The 22,377-nt window shown below is 42.1% G+C and overlaps 1 protein-coding gene across 1 annotated transcript in view; it reads right to left on the reverse strand.

Moving 5' to 3' along the window:
- The window catches only part of LOC124595212 (potassium voltage-gated channel protein Shaw-like), a 659,419-nt gene that overhangs the window by 405,802 nt on the left and 231,240 nt on the right, over positions 1–22,377 (reverse strand). The gene's annotated exons all lie outside the window — the stretch shown is intronic.

A 22,377-nucleotide genomic window follows, 5' to 3' on the forward strand; every position in this document is an offset into this window, starting at 1 on the left:
GTTCGGACAAAATAGCGGAGACGAAGAAAAAGAGTTCGACGAAACAAGTACACAAAACGATTGTGGAGGGAAGAGTTGGAAGAAATCAAGCTCAGCGAACGCGCGTCAGTTACAATGAGGACTTTGCTAGCTAAGGCTAGCATGCGATATCGTAACTAAGATCATAACAAGACCACTCACTACACAAGGTGTTCGAAATTTACGTTACAAACTTCTAGGACTTGTTCAGGGAATGAACAGATAATATTCTGAAGTGGAACCTATGCCCGGAAAGGTACAAATTCCGTGCTATAGCCATTTGAAAACATGTTGGGAAGGCGACTACGTTTACAAGTAATTGATTAGCAGTGACCCAGCAGATCACTTATTTTACAGTCTCACCGATTAATAGCCAGAGAAATTGCTAGTGTACTCATTTACAGGCTCACTTCAAAGTGATACAGTATCCCTCTTCCAACTCGGATGTGGGCCGCCTCCTTAGACCACAACAGTAGCGCCTGCTGGTGGTGAAGGTACGCTTCCTCGAAGCCGTTCCGTAATTGAGGCGAAAATGGTATGCGATGGAGTCGGACCTTATGAAGCATGATCTTGATAAAGGTGACGAGCAGTTCTTCTGTTATTGTGAGTTTCGCCATTCGAAAGGAACATGTCGGTGTATTCTGAAAATGTGTAATCAACCACGTTGCTCTAACGCTCACAGACGTACTAATGAGGCTCGAACAAGGTCACAGAGGTAGGACAGACGTCAAATGACATCAGCCAATCCGACTTAACCACCCCCCAACACACGGACGGATCAGGGAAATGGTACTTTTCCGGTCATGAGTTCCTATACAGAATACCATTTACTGACTCCCCTCTACAAGTACTAGAAGTTTGTAACAGGAAACCCTGTATAGCTAAGTTTTAGAAATTTACTCTCACAATAAAATTCACACGTGTTGCTGACATTTAGCACTATCGACTGACTTTGCCGACCACTGGTCTGAGTGTAAATGGGTTAAATAATGTCTTTAACAGCTCAAAAGTAATTTGGCATAAGGGTTTGGTGTCTCACTCCGTGTAACTGAACTTTAAGAGTTTCTGATTGTATCTTCTGATCGTGATAATTAGATACATGTTGCATATTTATTATCACTACAATAATCTTTGAGTTTCGTTGTTTCATTGGTCACTCTCCAAGTAATTTATGCAGTTTGCTAGGAGAAGTTATTGCACTAAAATTATTTCGTTACTTGGTTGCACCGAGCTCACCATTTTATGGTAGCAAAAGTGAAAACGCATCGAAGTTAAAACAAGGGGAGGACGTCAAAGTCAAAATTTTAAAACCATCATTTTTCAGGATAAACTGATAGAAATAATGAGTTTATAATGATCATTTCTTAGCAGGAATTGAAGTTTTTAATTTCAAAACATATTTCTTCCAATTAATCGTCGATACAGCATTTATTTTTTATTGAATGTAACAGAAAGATAGAACTCAGAAACGAAAAATTTTCTTGTTTTAGTAAGTAACATAATCTTTAACGCATCTTCAGTCCTTACAGTCCTTTCTGTCACAGCACTGTTGTACAGTTCTACGTATACCCTTCTGGTGTGTCGTGAAGGCTGTCTGTGGCTGGGAAATGTGTTTGTCTTTTTTCTTTATTTTGTGGGCTTTTGCCGTATTAGTCTTTCCATTTCGTTCGTAGGGAAGGCAGTGAGGTCGAAATGGAGTTAGAACTGATCAACTATGTATCATGTCACCCAGTAGCCATGATTTACCATACGGGTTAACTCAGTACACTTTTGATATTTAATACATCGTTGTAACAGAACAGAAAATTGTAGGGCAAAGACTTTCCTAACACTGACTGAGCTCACAACGTATGGTCACAGGAACCTCAGATGTAAGTGAATATTATACAGTGTGGTGTTTTCTATTACACTTCAAAACTATTTCCTCTGTCGAAGATGTGCATAGTGATTAATGCAGTGTGTACCACGCACTCAAGAACTACCATTCTTGAAACAGCAGTTCTCACGGCATTTACCAGTTCCTAGATATAACAAGCATGTAAACTTTATTTCACTTTACACTGCGTATGAAATATTGTCTTCATTCTCACCCTCTTCCATGTAAAGGTGGTGGAGTGCAAGCAAAGGGGCTGGGTAGAGTGTCTTAGAAGCCTGATTTATTTATAACGGAGTTAAGAACTGACGCAGACCAAAAAAGGCCAATGAAAAGAAACAGGACAGGAGGAATTTCCTCCATGAAGAGATACACCGTTTATCTTAAAACAAGCCATAATTCACAACGGTTGTTCAGTCAAGAAAAATTCACAGCAGACTCTTGCTTCTCCTCTTTTTAGACTCCTGCCAGAAAGCTCTAGATCTTCTTATGCGTCAGTACCTTATCTCAGTCTGGAAGAGTCATTAAACAGCATGGTTGCCCCAATGGTGGGCGTAAAGTGTAGACAGTTCTGGTTATCAAAAAGTAGTAATATGTATTTTAAACCAAACAAAGATATCGTGACGGACTTAATCATTTATCTAAGTGTTAACGAACTTTACGACGGCAACTGTTGTATGTAACAGAATAAAGAACACCTAACTTATACAACTATAAAACTAAATTAGTTGTGTTGGAGAATAATACTAAAATCACAGTATGAACTTCATTGTTCAGTTTGCGAATAGTATCCATCATAAAATTCTAATGGCCGTTATTCTTCATAACAGTGGCGATCATGTTTTCATTCTTCTTCATTTGCAAAGTATGTGTAACTGCTTTGGTGCGAATAGCCTCACTATGTAAACGATTGTCAGACACAATAAGTACTAACAGCAGTTAAACGCAGATGCACACAGACTTCAAATACATAACTCATAGGATTTCTTCCTCTTAAGTATCAAAATGAGTAATATCTACATAATGTAGCAAAATCACTTAATTGGTACTTACTATATTTATGTGGGGAAAGTATAGACTAAAATAAATTTACTTTAGATTAGCAGTGTTACAAGTCTGTTGGATTGCACTGCGTATAATCCTTGTGTCGAAACTAAAGGAATATACACATTCTGGACATGATAGAATTCTCTTGTCAGATTAAACGATTAACTTTATCCACTTACAGTACTACACTCATGTTCTGTGGTGTGTTTTTGGTTCGTAGCCAGTCGTCTTTATTTCTTAGTTACATGTGCTCTTGTCGTAGTCACTGAAAGTCAAACAGATAATTAGTGTTTCGAAAACGCTGCTGTATGGAGAACAATGAGGTTGTGTTGTGAACTGGACGAACGTCTGCTATATGCTTTATTGGCTCTTTCTATTCTTTAAACCAATCGATTTGTGTATTTTCAAGGAGCTCTACGTGTTTCTGATAATAATCCTGGCTACGATTGTTGCAACACTGAAACACTGTGAATCTCACACTTTACAAATAAAGAGCAGCTTCCCAAAATTGTATACATGATGTGCCTTGTAAACAAAACGGTAGAGAGTGAGCCAGTAACATAACGTTCTTGTTTGGTTCTTCAATAATAATCTAATCAAACATTGGTTCCACATTTTATAGGAGCATATTGATCAAGTCCTTGTGATCACTTTATTTCCAGAAACTTGAAGAATTGTCGTTGCAGTAACTAATTGTTACAATGTTCTTCCATCGAATGTAAAACAAATCTTTCATTGAGCTTGTAACAGCAACTCAAAGAAAAAATTCTCCTTTAACAGTGACTAAGAATTATCACTTTTTTTGACTGGTGAGGAGAATGGTAAATATTTTTATCTCCTCTACCTACGTCTATAAGGTGATGAACGATTCCCTAATGATATTTTTCTAAATCGAAGAAAAAAGTAATTTCGATCAGTGAAGTAAAGTAAAAGAAGATTCAGAGTCAGACGAGTAGAGGTTAATATCAACAAAAGCAGAATTTAACGATACTAGGGCTCGCCAGGATTTGGAATGTAGACCAGTGGGTCTGTTACTTTGAACAATTCGGTAATACGATTAACTTAATCAGAATCGACAATAAACGAACGCCAAAACAATAATTCGGGTATAGATGCCAGTTCAGGTATAGCTGCCGACGTCGTAAGCAGATGAAGAAAGTATGTAAGGGTACTGAACGGGTAATTCAATATTAGGTGAAAATCTAATATTTATTAGAGACTGGAAAGCTGTAGTACGGGATTGGGTTGTTGGCTGTGTTAGGGGAGAATACGGGATCGGTAGTATATATGAGCATGGGAAAGACTAACGGATTTTTGCCAAAAATTCAGTTTATTATAGTGAATAAACTGTTTAAAATTCACAAGAGGTGGTGATTTACGTATAGAAGGCCGGGAGTTTGGGAAATACTTCAGCCTAACTACACCATGGTGATTCTATGATACCAAAATCTTCGTTTGAAGTCATCTGAGACTGTAATTACTGCAATACTGGATGTCACAGTAGTACGTCAGGCGGAGTGAACATTTTTTAACACGGCAGTTATTGAAATGAGGTAAATATAGGTACACGGAAAGCAACTGTGAAGAAACGTTAGGCAACAGAACAAGCACGATAATGCTAGTAAAAAGGGAACACATGGAAAATCAGTCACTTATGAACGAAACAAATAGGAAATGTAAGGAAGCAAAGGAGAAATGATGGCAGGAAAAGCGTGAAGAAATCGGGGGTGAAACAGTTATCTGAGGGACAGATTTTCATACAGAAAATTAAAACTTCTTTCGGTGAAATCAAAAGCAAAGGTATCAATAGTAAAATGTGCAACGTTAATAGTGCCGGATGAATTCAACTGTTTAATGTAGAAGAGAATACGGATGTGTGGAAAGAATAAGCTGAAAATCTCTAAAAGACAGAAGAATTCTTCCGACATGATAGAAGAAGACGTACGAGCCGAAGTTTGATAAAGATTTGGAAGACTTGCCAACAAATAAGTCAGAATGTATGGATAACATTCATTTAGAATATCTAAGATCACTGGCGGAAATAACAATTATCGATAATTCAAGGTACTATGGTGGCACCCGTATGTTCACATATAATCAGAATTTCGGAAAAACGTCATCCATATAACTACGAGGATAGGGAGGCCAGACAATAGCGCGAATTATCACATCAGCGTAACATCTCCTGCATCCAAGGTGCTGACGACAATAATTTGCAGAGCAATGAGAAAATGTTGTGGCGCTCTTTGTGGGCGATCATTTTGCTTTCAGGAGACATAAATGGCACCAAATAGGCAGTCCTGACGTTACGCTTAATAAGGGAAATAGGATCACGAAAAATCAAGACACCCTTGTAGGGTTAGTCGATCTAGAAGGGCTTTTGTAAATATATCTAAAATGCATGGTGTTCGAAAGTTTAATAAATATGGTATTAAGCTGCAGGTAAAGTCAGGAAATGTAGGGTATGTATAAAAACCAAGAATGAACGATAAGAATGCAGGATTGAGAACAAGGTGCCCAGATTAAAAATGATGTAGGACTTGGATGCAATCTTCCTCCCTTATTGTTCAATCTGTACACCGATGGAGCAATGGCGAAAATAGGGTGAGTAATAGGTTTAAATTCAGGGGGAAAGGATATCAATATTCGCCGAGATATTTCCGACCTCAGTGAAAGTGAAGAACTACAGGACACGCTGAATGGAATGAACAGTCTACTGTGCACGGCATACGGATTGAGGTAAACAGAAGAAAAACGGAAGTAATTTGGAGTAGGGGATATGAAATTACTGAATAACTCGCCTGAACCCGTCAACATCGACATTGGACTGTTGATGAATGGAAACATGTTGCCTAGTCGGACTACTCTCATTTCCAACTGTATCGAGCGGAAGAACGTGTGCGGGTATGGAGACAACCTCATGAATCCATGGAACCCGCATGTTAGCAGGGGACTGTTCAAGCTGGTGGAGGCTCTGTAATGGTATGGGACGTGTGCAGTTGGAGTGATGTGGGAATCCTGATACGTGTAGATATGACTCTGACAGGTGACACGTACGTTAACATCCTGTCTGATCGCCTGCATCCATTCATGTCGAAGGTGCATTCCAATGGGCTTGGGCAATTCCACCAGGACAATGAGACACCCCCACACGTCCAGAATTGCTACAGAGTGGCTACAAGATCACTCTTCTGTGTTTAAACACATCCGCTGGTCTCCCGACTCCTCGGACGTAAACATTATTGAACATAAGTGGGATGCCCTGCAACGTGCTGCTCAGAAGAGATCTCCATCCCCTCGTACTCTTACGGATTTATGTACAGCCCTGCAGGATTCATGGTGTCAGTTCCCTCCAGCACTTCTTCTGACACTAGTCGAGTCCATGTTATGTAGCGTTGCGGAGCTACTACGTGCTTGCGGGGCCCTTATGCATTTGCACGAGTTCCTTTGCCTCTTCAGTGTAAATATGTATCACTGAAGACATGGCTCTAAGGCGCGAAGCCAGATGAATCATAAATAAAGATTTTTCGTATATCTGAGGTGATCTTCGTTCAGTTCTGCAGCTGTAGATCCCTGCAGTACAGAATTTGCTTAAGATAACTTCCAAGCTCTATACATTATGAAACATCTGCTGGCGGCTCACCTCCAACTGCGCAACGCTACGCGCTGTTCACAGCCAACTGCCTAACACTACAATGGCGAGTATTACAACAATGCAAAGCAGCCACAGACTGCACACAGCACAGCCAGTGATTTTCATACAGAGGTGGCGTTACTAATAAAAAACCTAAACAGCCTACTTACAACATATCCTGTTTCTCCCCACCCTCATGTGCAGCATAGCACGATTTATGATGGGAAAAAATTCGCTCTAACTGATCTAGATCAAAAATGTTTCAAGACTGGCACTAGAGAACTAGTTCAAGTATGTGAAACCCAACAGCGCCTACAGAAGAATACCTTCGAGACACAGACATGTTGTCCTCGAAAGATCGCAGACTTAAAAAATGTTAGCTTCGTTGCACTGCTGTGTACGCCTGCAGTGCATCTACACTGTTTAAGTTTACAGCTATATATTTTATGAAAGCTGCTGTACATTTGTGAGGACAGACTTTCTTTACATGTACGTGTACTTGTCAGTATGATACCCATACCTGCAAACAGATTTTATAAGAGTAAAAGTTTGACGTATTCTGTGTCGTGACGTCAAATATATGACTAAACTACAGTGATGTCCCTGATTCTGCAGTTAACAAAGCGTTACCCAAAACGATATTCAGTCAGGAAGAATCAGAAACAGACCACAATTCCGGTTAGAAGTTGAGAGTGCGTCTCTTAAGGTGACCTTCGACATGCCATTTATGTGGGGATGGACGTATTATTATATATAATTTGTTTACCTAATTTACATTAATTACACTTGACGTTTATAAAATATACACTTTATGCAATAAACTGCACCTGAACAGACAATTAATGGACGTACAGGTGTACAACACTTGAAATTAATATAAATAAATAATTATATGTGCCACCTGTAATAATGTAGTTAAAGTAAACTAAAATTCCTTTTAATCTCACATTATATACGCATTTCGTCAAATGATAAAATTATTATATTTACCCCTTACAGGAATTATACCATATTGAGCCGTGGCGACGTTGTGCTATCTGTTGATCCTCTGACTGGCGTTCCGGAAGGAGGTGTGAATGCCACACGGATTCACTCGGTTTATAACTGTCTGAAAGTGAAAAATAGGTGGGAACCGAGCCGCTGCTGGCGAGTTGCTGTTGGTACGAGGCGGCAGCAGGTATACGGGCTGAAAAGCCAGTATGTTGACATGGTGGCCGATGGAGCTTCTTGGTATGTTCGGAACCGTATGCACGAGTAACATCCATCGTGGCTGATTTCTAGGTTGAAGAGAGAGAGAGTGCACCAGCAATTTGATTTCTGGAAACTTCTCGCCGTGTGTACTTTGGGTGTTGGCAGCAGGAATAGTGCTTTGAATAATGACATATGGAATACTAAAGAACTTATGGTGCATTTTGTGTATATACTCTAAGTGAACCTCGCCTGTAGAGTTTGAAAGATGATATGAAGGTGGAATCTGTTCTTTCGGACATGTCCAAAAGAACAATCTTCATATAGTAAAGGCTAACCGGCCATTGACCTTCTTCTTCTGTGCTGGATACACACGCATTGCCCGAACTCTTACGGGAGTCGGTAAGATTGTCTGCCGCAAGTAATGAGTGTAACGGGCAGCGGTACTACGAACGTAGTGTGTGCACATTAAGTTGGGAATGTGGGTCTCACAGGGGGCGTGCAGGGGATAAAATCCTGCAGTCGCACTATCCTCTGTGCACTTCGGTCGCTCAGATGGGAAGAGCGTCTGCCATGTACGCAGGGGATCCCGGGTTCGAGTCTGAGTCGGGACACACATTTTCAACTGTCCCCGTTGATGTACATCAACGCCTGTCGACAGCTTAGGGTCTTGATTTAATCATCATTTCAGTTGAAAGAAACGGTTTTCTGGCAATTACTGAAGCCACACGAAGCCGCGAGTGTAACTTTGCTGATTTGCTTAGTGATTTCTATTCACGTGCGTATAACTAATGTTGTAAGGAGAGCAGGTCTATTAGAATCTGCGAGTTAGTCTCGGGTCACATGAATGTTCATTTAGATGGGCCACTGATTGAAGTGGTAAATTTGTCTTCGAACCGATTCTGTCGGTTGTTTCTTAGCTTTAAGTAATCCCCTATCTGTTGTAAATATTGTCCGCCCCAGTAGCTGAGTGGTCAGCGTGACGGATTGCCGTCCTCTGGGCCCGGGTTCGATTCCCGGCTGGGTCGGAGATTTTCTCCGCTCAGGGACTGGGTGTTGTGTTGTGTTCATCATCATTTCATCCCCATCCGGCGTGCAGGTCGCCCAATGTGGCGCCGAATGTAATAAGACCTGCGATATGGCGGCCGGACCTGCCCCGCGAGGGGCCTCCCGGCCAATGACGCCAAACGCTCATTTCCATTTGTAAATATTAAGCAATATTGAATCAGCTTTTGATGTTTTAAACTAACGTTCTTTTAAATCGGTTTAGATGGGTTTAAATCTTGAGGCCTTGCAACCCCAGTCTTAGCTGTAAATGTCTAAAGTAAATGTCTAAGGCCAGAGCCAGGCACGTAAGCTTGTATCTCTTCTCATGTAGTTTCAATTGAGCGTTCGATGTCTGTTGGTAAAGCTGCTATTGGTTATCAGAAGTGTCTTATCCTTTTATAATATAAGTTTTAGTAAAGTAATTGAAATTCCTGCTCATAATTAAAAGTTTAAGCCTTATTCATTGAACTTAGGCTTAGAGTTAAGTATTGGTTAGCGAACGATAGGTTACTTTAAGGACTTTATTAAGTCTCGAACGACCTGAAGACCTTATTGCTGGAGCTCTAGACTTTAGTGTCGTAATGTGTATCCTGTTTCTTGACAGTCTTGGCTTTTGAGTTGTGACACTGTAATGGACGCGGCGCTTGCCCTCGTCTACGTACTCCTGTATTTCGGCCTGCGCATGAACCCGGACGGTGTCTCCAGTGGCCGTTAGCTCTCGCTGGAGTTTTGATTCCAGTCGCAGTTGCTAAACAAGTAAAGTTCTCCGGATATTCTGTTTGATGGGTGCTTTTGAGTAACTGCCCTGTTTTTTGATCTAACGTAACAAATCTAAGAATCTATTTTCTGTACTTGAGTTTACGAACAGTTACTGTACTTAAGTATTTGAACGTTTAAATTCCACCTGTAGTTCACTGCTCTTGATAGTTAGCTTGGCCTAACTTGGTCGCACACATCTTGTAACTTAATGGAAGATTATCAGACATAAAGTTGTAAGATTTCCCTCTTTCTTGGAGGATTAATTCTGGTTCTTGATTGTTATATAACTAAATTTAGGAACTTTTACTTAATTCCACTTTTATACTTGTATGGGTTTTATTTAAGGGCCTTACGGTAATTTAAAATTTTGGTTTACCTTAACCTGTTGTCTACTGAGTATGAGTGTTCCCTGCGGGGGTAACGTGGCTTCGGCCTGCTTATTGTGATAAGCAGTAGTTATTTCAATTATTGTTTCTCCCCTTTTTTCTTTTTCTTGTGTAAGTGAAGCTTGTTGTTTAAATTGACGTTTTTTTGTCTTGGAGACTGCTTATTTACTAGAAGCTTGCTGTTCGTTACTATTCATCAGGTGCAAGAGATGATCGCGGTTTTAATTATCACTCTTATTGCTGGCATATTCTGAAATAAATTGGTGATCTCTTAAGGAAAAATGATTTGCTCAGCCTGGGTTCGCCCTTCGATGTCTTCTGTCCTTTGTCCATCCTAAGTTCGGACGTTTCACATACATTCAAGTATTGAAGCAGAAAAAGTAACCTCATTCCGTCACAAACTAAAATTTGCTTTTCAAATTATGTCAGGGTCACTTTGTTAGTATTAGTTATTATTGATACTGAGGCAAATGGTGACATGAAGGAGGTGACACAGTGTTGCTGCACAGGATCTGTATTCGGAAGGACGGTGCTTCAAACCACAACCTGCCATTCGTAATAAAGACTTCTCTAATATCCCTAAATCTTATATGGCAACTGCTGCAGTGCTTCCTCTGAAGAGATTTCCTTTCCCATTCTTTCCCAGGTCTCCGGCAACCGTAACAGCAATAGAACTTCTCGGTCGAATCTTGCTCCCTTCTTCGGAGCTTTGGCAAAAGGGCCTTTACTTTGGCATGTGACTGCATATTGTGACTCAGAGACAATCGAAGTATTGACATCCTTTTGGCGTATGGCGCTAGAGTTTCTTGTGGTACAATGCAGTATCTGCAGGAGGTAGGTTTTGCGAGCCTTAACTCAGTGGCTGGGCCAAACTACACTTTATTTTAAGTGAGGACAATGAGCGCTAGTTGGTGAAGTGGCATGTTGCTTTTAGAAGATGCTGATTCTGATGATGACTCACTTGGATCGCAACCGATTAAATCTCATAAATACCCCAAATGATCAAGATATCTGTAAATAAATAACGTTGCTTTTTTTAAAAAAATTTGATCGCGTGTTCAGCTCTTACAATGCCAAATTACTTTGTAAAATGTGCACATTCTGCTCCATGATTTCTCAGATGCGCTCAGCAGGATTCACGTCGATGGCCAGTGGTGTCACTCAAGCATCTCCATGTCTGAAACAGTCCTCAGATCTTTCTAGCACAGCGCTGGAAGAACGTTGGTGCATTAACTAGTTGAATGTGTGGGTAACCGTTAGGTAGCTTCATGGACGGTCAGTAGCTTATTGTTTACCCTTTATTCTGAAAGACTGTTCCAGGCATATCAGCTGGTCTCTTTCACTTCACGTAAATTTCTTCCAACTGACTGAATTCTGTTTGGAGCACTGGAAAATAAACTTCTATTCTTTGATACTCTAATACCGGTGTTCCTTCGATAATGATAATCTATTTGCTCTCTGTCGTGTGTGTGCGTGTGTGTGTGTGTGTGTGTGTGTGTGTGTGTGTGTGTGTGTGTGTGTGCGCGCGTGCGTGTATGGCTTGTAGGCGCTCAACGGCGTGGTTGTCAGTTCCATTATGAAAAGTGGTAGAAACGAATGTAATTAAACCGTTTAAAATGTTATAAAACAAGTCAGTATTACTTGCGAGGGCGTTCTGAAGAGTAACACCCATGATTTTATGTGAAAACTCGGAAAATCGTTTTAAATAAAACTGACGATAATAACATTGTACGTTGTTATTCTTCATTTCCACATACCTGCGGCTCTCTGCCGCTAGAGGGTCCGGACTGTAGCGTCTAGCCGGCCTAAGTGGCCGAGCGGCTCTAGGCGCTAAAGTCTGGAATCGCGCGACCGCTACGGTCGCAGGTTCGAAACCTGCCTCGGGCATGGATGTGTGTCATGTCCTTAGGTTAGTTAAGTTTAAGTAGTTCTAAGTTCTAGGGGACTGATGGCCTCACAAGTTAAGTCCCATAGTGCTCAGAGCCATTTGAACCATTTTGTAGCGTGTAACATGGAGATGTGTAACGTAACTACTGCATGTCGGTGAGTGAGAAACAGAGTTCTCTAACCAAGTTTCGAGTTTGAAGAGTTCGTCCACAATTGACGCATCCTCTCCTTCAGCATGATAATGTCAGGCCACACGCGAACGTTCCAACAACTGCTATAATCCGACCTGGATTCATTGTTATCCATCATCCCCCATATAATACCGACTTTTCCGATTTTCATTTGTTTCCACACTTGAAAAACACCTTCAAGGATTGTATTTTGATAGTGATGAAGCTGTGCTAGCAGCGGCGAGGTTGTTACTCCGTCAACAGAGCCAAACATTCCACAGTGACGGTATCAACAAACACGTCTCTCATTGGGAGAAATGTGTTACTCTACAGGGTGACTGTGTTAGAAAATAAATGTGTAGACATGAAGAATTAAGATTGAGAATGTTTTCTTTGAAAAACTTTAAGAATTTTGACACAAAAAATCCGGGGCATTACTTTTCAGCACGCCCTCGTAATTACATGCGCTCTCTCCCAACCTCATTCACTGTCACCCGCTCTGTCGTACTACCCAAATATGGGCATAAGTCCAAATATGTGCATAAGTTCTAAAAGTACCAATTAAAACACCAGTCAAACAAGAGAAAAGCTGATATAATTTCTCAGGTACATGTGTTTGACTGATTACGTAAAAATAACAGGGCAACACAGACAACTCATTAATAAAATTCGGACCCTTAAGTGTGTACCATATTCGTGTTACTATCAGTTAAAAGGGACATAACCTACTGCTAGCATGCCGTCTGTGTGGCCAGAAGAAGGTACGACAGATCCGAGTTGCTGACTATACTGGGCGAAGCGTTTTGTCTGTTACTTCCATCCACTCTTCTTCCAATCCAACCATAACTCTCTATCTCAATAGTGAGGTCACAGCAGGTAGGGGAATGGCACACTGAACTATCTGAAGATTTCGATACACCTCCTTGGCGACTACATCTCCCTTTTCCTTTCCCTTGAAACTCATGTACTCTGGTACCCAAAAACATGTCAATTTCTTCCGCAGAGTACATAGATCGAGGAAGTAGTTTTGAATGTTCCGAATGTTAAATTCGTTTGCATGCTAGTGCCTTAAGAACAAGGGTCGCGTACGACGAGATTTTGAAAGGTAAAAGAGACCAACAGAAGTAACTGTAACAGAATCTCAATTTGACTGAAACCTGAGTTCGATATTTTCGCAAGACTACCGTGACAGTCGAAAAGGATTACGAACTTGTGCGCTGTATATTCTCCTTTGTTGGCAAGGAGTAGCTAACTCCTATTCGATTTTCGGGTCAGAGGACAGTCGATGTTTTCAGTAATCTGATTGCAGAGAGTGGTTGTGTATCTCCCCTTTCCTAATACGTTTCAGTTGTCGGGATCCGAAATGTCCACGTTAGCTGTAAGCCACAGCTGCCCTGTCTCTTCCACGAAAGGCATTTATCTTTGTCCCCGCTGTCTTAGAGATATTGCGCCTGTCACAGATAAGTGAAGTAGTGACATGCGTAGCGCGGCTGGAAAAATCCTACGAATACCACGTATTTTACGAACTGAATCGCTTCCCAGGATTGTTTCAAAATGTACACTCCTGGAAATGGAAAAAAGAACACATTGACACCGGTGTGTCAGACCCACCATACTTGCTCCGGACACTGCGAGAGGGCTGTACAAGCAATGATCACACGCACGGCACAGCGGACACACCAGGAACCGCGGTGTTGGCCGTCGAATGGCGCTAGCTGCGCAGCATTTGTGCACCGCCGCCGTCAGTGTCTGCCAGTTTGCCGTGGCATACGGAGCTCCATCGCAGTCTTTAACACTGGTAGCATGCCGCGACAGCGTGGACGTGAACCGTATGTGCAGTTGACGGACTTTGAGCGAGGGCGTATAGTGGGCATGCGGGTGGCCAGGTGGACGTACCGCCGAATTGCTCAACACGTGGGGCGTGAGGTCTCCACAGTACATCGATGTTGTCGCCAGTGGTCGGCGGAAGGTGCACGTGCCCGTCGACCTGGGACCGGACCGCAGCGGCACACGGATGCACGTCAAGACCGTAGGATCCTACGCAGTGCCGTAGGGGACCGCACCGCCACTTCCCAGCAAATTAGGGACACTGTTGCTCCTGGGGTATCGGCGAGGACCATTCGCAACCGTCTCCATGAAGCTGGGCTACGGTCCCGCACACCGTTAGGCCGTCTTCCGCTCACGCCCCAACATCGTGCAGCCCGCCTCCAGTGGTGTCGCGACAGGCGTGAATGGAGGGACGAATGGAGACGTGTCGTCTTCAGCGATGAGAGTCGCTTCTGCTTTGGTGCCAATGATGGTCGTATGCGTGTTTGGCGCCGTGCAGGTGAGCGCCACAATCAGGACTGCATACGACCGAGGCACACAGGGCCAACACCCGGCATCATGGTGTGGGGAGCGATCTCCTACACTGGTCGTACACCACTGGTGATCGTCGAGGGGACACTGAATAGTGCACGGTACATCCAAACCGTCATCGAACCCATCGTTCTACCATTCCTAGACCGGCAAGGGAACTTGCTGTTCCAACAGGACAATGCACGTCCGCATGTATCCCGTGCCACCCAACGTGCTCTAGAAGGTGTAAGTCAACTACCCTGGCCAGCAAGATCTCCGGATCTGTCCCCCATTGAGCATGTTTGGGAGGCGCCAGGTGGAAATGGCATGGCAAGCCGTTCCACAGGACAATGAATTCACGGTGTTCTTATTTCAATTTCCAGGAGTGTATATGTAACTGACTCACTGTTCTTTATGTCAGTGAGATATTACTCACGGTATTCTCGACGAACAGGTGATACCGATGAGTCATTTATTAAATATTAACGTATAACTGCATCATACACAATCCTCACCAACAACTTGCCTTTCACGGTACACAGACATGTGGGTATGTCATTTTGATGCTTAATGATAAGTCGGTTGATTTTAGTGTCCCAATACTGTACGTTTCACTAATTGTAGCTTATCTATAACGAATGCGTCGACGTTCCAGTATCTGTCCCAAATCTTGAGGAGGCAGAACTAATGTTTCTCTTCGCAAAACTTTGATCAAACAGTAAAAAAAAATGGTTCAAATGTCTCTGATCACTATGGGACTTAACTTCTGATGTCATGAGTCCCCTAGAACTTGCCCCAGGCAGGATTCGAATCTGCGACGTAGCGGTCGCGCAGTTCCAGACTGTAGTGCCTAGAACCGCTCGGCCACCCCATCCGGCTCAAACAGTCAGATTAATGATGTGTTTCATTAGTATTGTCGCTCGCGCTCCTGTTATGGCAGACTGCTGTCATGCAAGCTGTGTACTTTGGTGCAGCTCGTGTTGTTACACTACAGAGTTGGTCGGTGATCGCTGACTTTACCTGGCATGATTGCCGCTGATATCCGAATAAAATTTCTTCATTAATTGAGCCACGCTTCACCAGACAAAGCCACAATATTTAGCAAATTATGTCAACAGGCACTAAAACTAATTTTGTGCTCTCTTCTTTGTGGCTATTCTAATGCGGTGTGAGCACAGACGAATGTGTCTTGGGCGTGATGGGACGACGCCAGATACGACAATTTCTTCAATGTCTACTGCAGAGGCAACGTCGTAGAATTCAGCATCAGCGAGACAGTAATCGTGGAAGAGATTACGGAAGGTTGCCAGGGGCCGTGACCTGTGGGACTACATTTACAATGCATTGCTGGAGTATTTGCAAGTAAATGAGATCTTAGGAGTCAGAGAGTGGGTGGTGAAGAAGCTGCATGTGAGCGTGTCCTGATGATCAATATGCCAATTTGCCGTACGAATAGACTCCGTGAGAAAGAAAAGTAAACGACGAACCACAAAGGAATTATCCGAATGGGATGGAAATCGACAGATATGATCTACATCGGTTACTCGGACGGAATTTGGCACGATATCCCTAAGAAAGACATTCAACAACTCGATCAGTCAATGCCAATTTGAATAACTGCTTCCATAAGGTTCAGAGGTGGACCAACGCATATTGACTTGCTCAGTTTGTGAAGCAATTGCTCCTGAATAAATCATCCATTTTTTATAAAACTGTAATCACATTTTCTCTGTATACGTAAATCACATCTACCGATTTCCATCCAATTCGCCTACTTCATTCGCTGTTCGTCCCTTTCTTTTTTTCCTTTTTTTCCTTGCAGAGTATGTGCAATCGTCTTCTGCTATCGAAAATTTTCTATTTTCGTACCATATTGTATTCGGAGATTTTCACATTTTAAAAGGAGTTACATAATGAAACTGGAGCGTATTTAATGCTGCAGTCAAAGAGTCAGTCGGAAAACGGAATATATTTGTTGCTATAACTCTCTAGTAAATTATGTAACATAAAGTATCACCCCCTTCCAGATATTAAGATACGATAGAGGATGAAGGACCTTGTGGTGTCACCGCCAGACACCACACTTGCTAGGTGGTAGCTTAAATCGGCCGCGGTCCATTTAGTACATGTTGGACCCGCGTGTCGCCACTGTGTGATCGCAGACCGAGCGCCACCACGAGGCAGGTCTCGAGATACGGGCTAGCACTCGCCCCAGTTGTACGACAACCAATGATGTGTTGGTGACGAGGATGGGATTAACTAGTTTCAAAATTTGCTCCCGTATGCGAACATCAGAAACGTTCTGTGCTATTGCATCACGTACCATTGTATCTGAATAAGGAAGGCCACAGTCACATTCAAACGCACAATCCCTAGTAAGGCCTTGCAATTAAAGTACAAATCTACAAGGTGTTGGCACATTTACCAACACATCATTGGCGACGACTTCGTCAGTGTAGTCGCTAGCAAAGTCGTCGTACAACTGGGGTCCTCCCCACGGCGGGCGGAAGCCTTATAACACGACCGTTCGCCGATTTGCGGGGGAGGAATGTGGTGACACCACAGACCTAAAATCGGGATTCCTGTTTCATCATATCCTACATTACGTTGTTGCGTAGATTTAAGATAAAATACTGATATCTTTCTATGTGGCACTACAGTTTCTTTAAGCATGTGACATACGAATACTAAATTCGATAAGTGCAGTGCGCAGTTCTACAAGAAAAAGCGCTATTGTATGGTTAGGAACAATCTGAATAATTGTACCATTCAAAATGAACGAAGGGTGAAACTAGCTGAATAGTTAGTCAAGTAAAGCCCAAAACACCGACATTTGCAGCTGTAAAATGTAGTGTTGAACGTAATATAACTTACAATTAGTCTTACTTTCCCTTCTCTTGCACTTCATTGTACGCAGTGTATCATAGGACTAATTGGTAAATTTTGTATAACAGCATTGTGGTAGGCACAAAAATATGATAACGGCGCTTCTGATACATACGCAAATCTACAGCGTCTGACCACCCGCTGTTAAATGTTACCGTTTCAGTATCACCGCAGTATCTACACTGAGGTGGCAAATGTCACGAGAGACCTCATAATACCGTGTCGGACCCCCTTTTGCCCGAAGCATCTCCAAGTGGCACGAACTCAAGGAATCGCTGAAAGTACCCTGCAATAATACAGGGACATGCTGCCTCTGTGGCCATCCATAATTGCGGAAGTGTTCCCGTTTCTAGATTCTGTGCACGAACTAACCTCTCGATTATGTCCCATGTTTGTCAGATGGTATACATGTCGGGAGACCTGGGTGCCTGAAATGTGATATTTTCGGCTCACACTTGACGCTCCGGATATCGAAATATTGAATTCCCTAACGATATCCGCAATGAAACGTCCCGTGTATCTAGTTCCAAATTCTATTCCGCGTTCAAAGTCTGTTATTTCCCGTCACTCGACAGTAATCACGCCAGAAAACTATTCACGTAAATCACCTCAGCGCAATTGACAGCTCCGCCAGTGCACCGCCTTTTTAAGTCCTCCGTACGAGATAATAGCACTATCCGTACATGTCCATATCGCTATCCTATGACTTTGTGCCACCTCAGTGTATTTCCGCTGGACACCGGTTCAGAGGAAACTCAGGTGAACGTATACTAAGTCATCGCTTGCCCGCCCGGTTAGTCGTGCGGTCTAAAGCACGGCTTTCCGGGCGGGAAGGAGCGCCGGTCCCCGGCACGAATCCGCCCGGCGGACTTGTGTCGAGGTCCGGTGAGGTGGCCAGTCTGTGAATGGTTTTTAAAAAAGGGTTCAAATGGCTCTAAGCACTATGTGACTTATCATCTGAGGTCACCAGTCACCTAGTCTTAGAATTGCTTAAACCTAACTAACCTAAGGACATCACACACATCCATACCTGAGTATATTCGAACCTGCGACCGTAGCAGCAGCGCGGTTCCGGACTGAAGCGCATAGAACGATGGGCCACAACGGCCAGCGTTGATTGTTTTAGGCGCTTTTCTATCCGCCACGGCGAATGCGGACTGGTTCCCCTTATTCCGCCTCAGCTACACTATGTCGGCGATTGCTGCTCAAACAAGTTCTCCACGTACGCGTACACCACCATTACTCTACCACGGAGCCACGGAAACATAGGGGTCACACTGTTCTGGTGTGAGACCTTCCCTTGGTTGGGGGGGGGGGGCACCGGGGGCCGAACCGCACAATAACCCTGGTTTCGGTGTGGGGCGGCGGAGGGGTGAAGTGGACTGCGGTAGTTGTCGTGGGGTAGTGGACCACTGCGGCTGCGGCGAGGACGGAGCCTGTCCGTCGGCTCTAAGCCCCCGACTAACATAGAATACAATACAAGTCATCGATTTCTAAGGGTCAGACTTCACGTCCTCATAAAAAATACAGCCATTGTCAGTCTATTAGCTGTGACTGTAAACTTGTCCAGCAAGGGGTGTCCTAACATTTAGTGCTGCTAATTTATCCCCGTTCTCAGCTCAGAAAGCATTTCGTTTCAGAGCCGTGATTTATGGATCTGTTGTTTGTTAGCCTACTTTCTTGGTACTGATTTCATCATTCTTCTTGAACGCACGCTTCCCATAAATGGATATACCCTTCTCTCAATGTTTTTTATGCGCGGGCGAATTTAGATGCGCCTATCACAACACGCACGGAGAAACTCTCTCGCTCTCGGTCCGAACATGACTCAGAAGTCCATCCAGTACCAACCGACCTCCATATCATCTTCAGCCGACAGGCATCACTGGGTACGGATTTGGAGGGGCATGTGGTTAGCATATGGTACACACACAGAGATGCCTAACGTTAATCTTTAATGGCAGAATTGCTACATTTTGCAGCACCAGTTGGTTGTTGCTGATATTAACCTGTTGCTTATGTTATTTAATTACATTTTATGGCTGAAACTTTTGTTTGTCTAATCATAATGCGATATTTCGATCCATATTTCTCATATAAAGAACAGACCTGAACTACGCCATATTACAAATTACTGATTCAGTTACAGCACTGTCTTCTGGTGATAACTGTATCTGATCGAGTGATAATTGTTTTTATTATTAAAATGTATCTACGCTTGTGTAAGCGTTTCTGTAAGTCCAGTTCGCAGTTCTGTCCATTAGCATCTATTGCAAAAGTTATAAGCTGATGCAAGTTCGTGTTTTATGTTCTCTAAGACATACGACGAAACAGAATGGTAAGTACCGACAGGTTACTACTACCCGGTCATTTCAAATGATTCTAACTTGTTCGTTGCACTTTGAGAATAAATTTCACTGACAAAAATGATCTGCTTCTTGGATTACAGGGGCATGCAATTGTCGATAGACGACTTACAGAAGCTAGCACATCTACACAGGCCTTCACTCCGTAAATCTTTACCAGAAAACTCATTTCTTTTTATACGTGAGCGAGATTGGATCATTCAATAAATGAGAAACATAGGGTCTTTTATATGTGAGGTCGTATAGCAAAATATCTTAAATCTTAACTTCAGACAACTGTCAGCAGCGGATTTATGTTCCAGGAAACTCTTGACATTCAACTGCATTAAAGTAATTTATTAATTTACTACCGGTTTCGGTCAACGGTCAATAATAATAATAATAATAATAATAATAAATCCCGTGGAGGCCCGGGAAAAGAATAGGCCTCCGGTATCTTCTGCCAGTCGTAAAAGGCGACGAAAAGAACAAACCACTAATAGGCCAAACCCCCCCTTTAGTGTGATCACTTGGTTCAGGACAGAACTAAAGAAGCCTCGGACAAGCGCCGTTATGGTCGGGGACGACGCTTGAACCCTATTCCCGCCCACAATGGTAACGATACTGCTAGACAACTGGAAAATGATTTAAATTCAAATAGAGGTGTTTTGCAGGATATGCTTCCTGCAACCACCCTAGAAGGCAAACAAAGACAGAGGATGAGATGGTCAGATGAAGTTAATCGACACCTCATGTTCCGTTATTACCAAGCAACAAATCTAGGAACCAACACAAGTGGATACAGATCACAAGTATACACAACATTTATTACCAGATACCCAGAATTAAAATTTTTAACAGAACAACGACTAGCTGATCAGATCCGTGTAATAATAAAAAATAACAGGATAGCCCAGTCAGAATTAGAAAACATCAAACAACAAGTACAACAAATACAGGAACAAAATAATGTGCAATCAGAAGAAGAAGAAAATACAGTAATGGACTCAAACATCCCAGAGCAAACAAACAAAGACCAACACGCATCAATTAAACAATCAGAGGAAAACGAAATCTTAAGACAGCCACCAGAACAAGCACAAATATAACACGAAGTGACACACATGTTAGATATAGAAGAGAAATTTCAACTGACATATATAGAATACAAAGACACAAATACGGACATTAGACCATTCTTGCATAGACCGCCTAATAACCCACAAGTCGAAACAACAATAAAAACTATCAACACAATCATACACAACAAAATAAATGAAAACACAACTATGGAAGAGTTACAACTACTGGTTTATATAGGAGCACTCACTACACTAAATATACACACTAGGCAGAGATCAGAAACAACCAACACATAGAAGAAACCTAAAAAACCAGCATGGCAACACAGGCTACAGATCAGAATAGAAAAACTGAGAAAAGACATCGGACTGCTAACACAATTTATAAGAAATGAAATGTCAGAAAAAAAAACGAAAAAGGTTAGGTAAAATCTCACAACAAGAAGCGATAGAGCAATTAGATGAAAAGAAGCAGAAATTACAAGCATTGGCCAAACGACTTAGAAGGTACAAAAAAAGTGAAAATAGAAGGAAACAAAACCAAACATTCAACACAAACCAAAAGAAATTTTACCAGACAATAGATAACACACACATTAAAATAGACAATCCACCAAGCATAACAGACATGGAACACTTCTGGAGCAACATATGGTCAAACCCGGTACAACATAACAGGCATGCACGGTGGATACAAGCAGAAACAGACACATACAAGATGATACCGCGGATGCCTGAAGTGATAATTTTGCAACATGAAGTCACCCAAGCAATTAATTCTACTCACAATTGGAAACAGTAGATCACATCACAAGCGGATGTACAACACAAGCAAATACAGAATACCCCAGAAGACATGACAATGTAGCAAAAATAATACATCAACAGCTTGCCTTACAACATAAACTTATAAAACAACACGTTCCCACATACAAGTATGCACCACAAAATGTACTGGAGAATGATGAACACAAATTATACTGGAACAGAACCAATATAACAGATAAAATAACACCACATAACAAACCTGACATAATACGGACCAATAAAAAGAAGAAATTAACACAACTAATCGAAATATCCATACCCAATACAACAAATATACAAAAGAAAACAGGAGAAAAAATTGAAAATTACGTCCAACTGGCTGAGGAAGTCAAGGACATGTGGCATCAGGATAAAGATGACATTATACCGATTATACTATCAACTACAGGAGTCATACCACACAATATCCACCAGTACATCAATGCAGTACAGCTACATCCAAACTTATATATACAACTACAGAAATCCGTAATTATTGATACATGTTCAATCACCCGAATGTTCCTAAATGCAATATAACATATACCGTACAGTTAAAAGGAAGTCACGCTTGATCAACGTCCGCGTTACTTTCCATTTTTGACCAGACATAACGTCTGAGAAAAGAAACAATAATAATAACAATATAGCCCGCACCAGGAACCTTCGTCATCAAACGATGATAAAAGTGACTGATGTGGAGATAATGCTATTCTGTATTATCATTCATGCATTCGACAGCTAATACGATTTTATTGTTCAACATGACTGACATGCGACTAGCAATAGCCAATGTTTCTTGCCAAATAATGGTAGTTACCAAAACTGGGAAACGAACCTGGTAGCAAATTACTAAATTGTTTTAATGTAGCCAAGTGTCATGACTTTCCTTCAAATATGTTAGTTACATG

The sequence above is a fragment of the Schistocerca americana genome, chromosome 2 (genome assembly GCF_021461395.2).
Source record: "Schistocerca americana isolate TAMUIC-IGC-003095 chromosome 2, iqSchAmer2.1, whole genome shotgun sequence".
In the NCBI taxonomy this organism is placed as follows: Eukaryota; Metazoa; Arthropoda; class Insecta; order Orthoptera; family Acrididae; genus Schistocerca; species Schistocerca americana.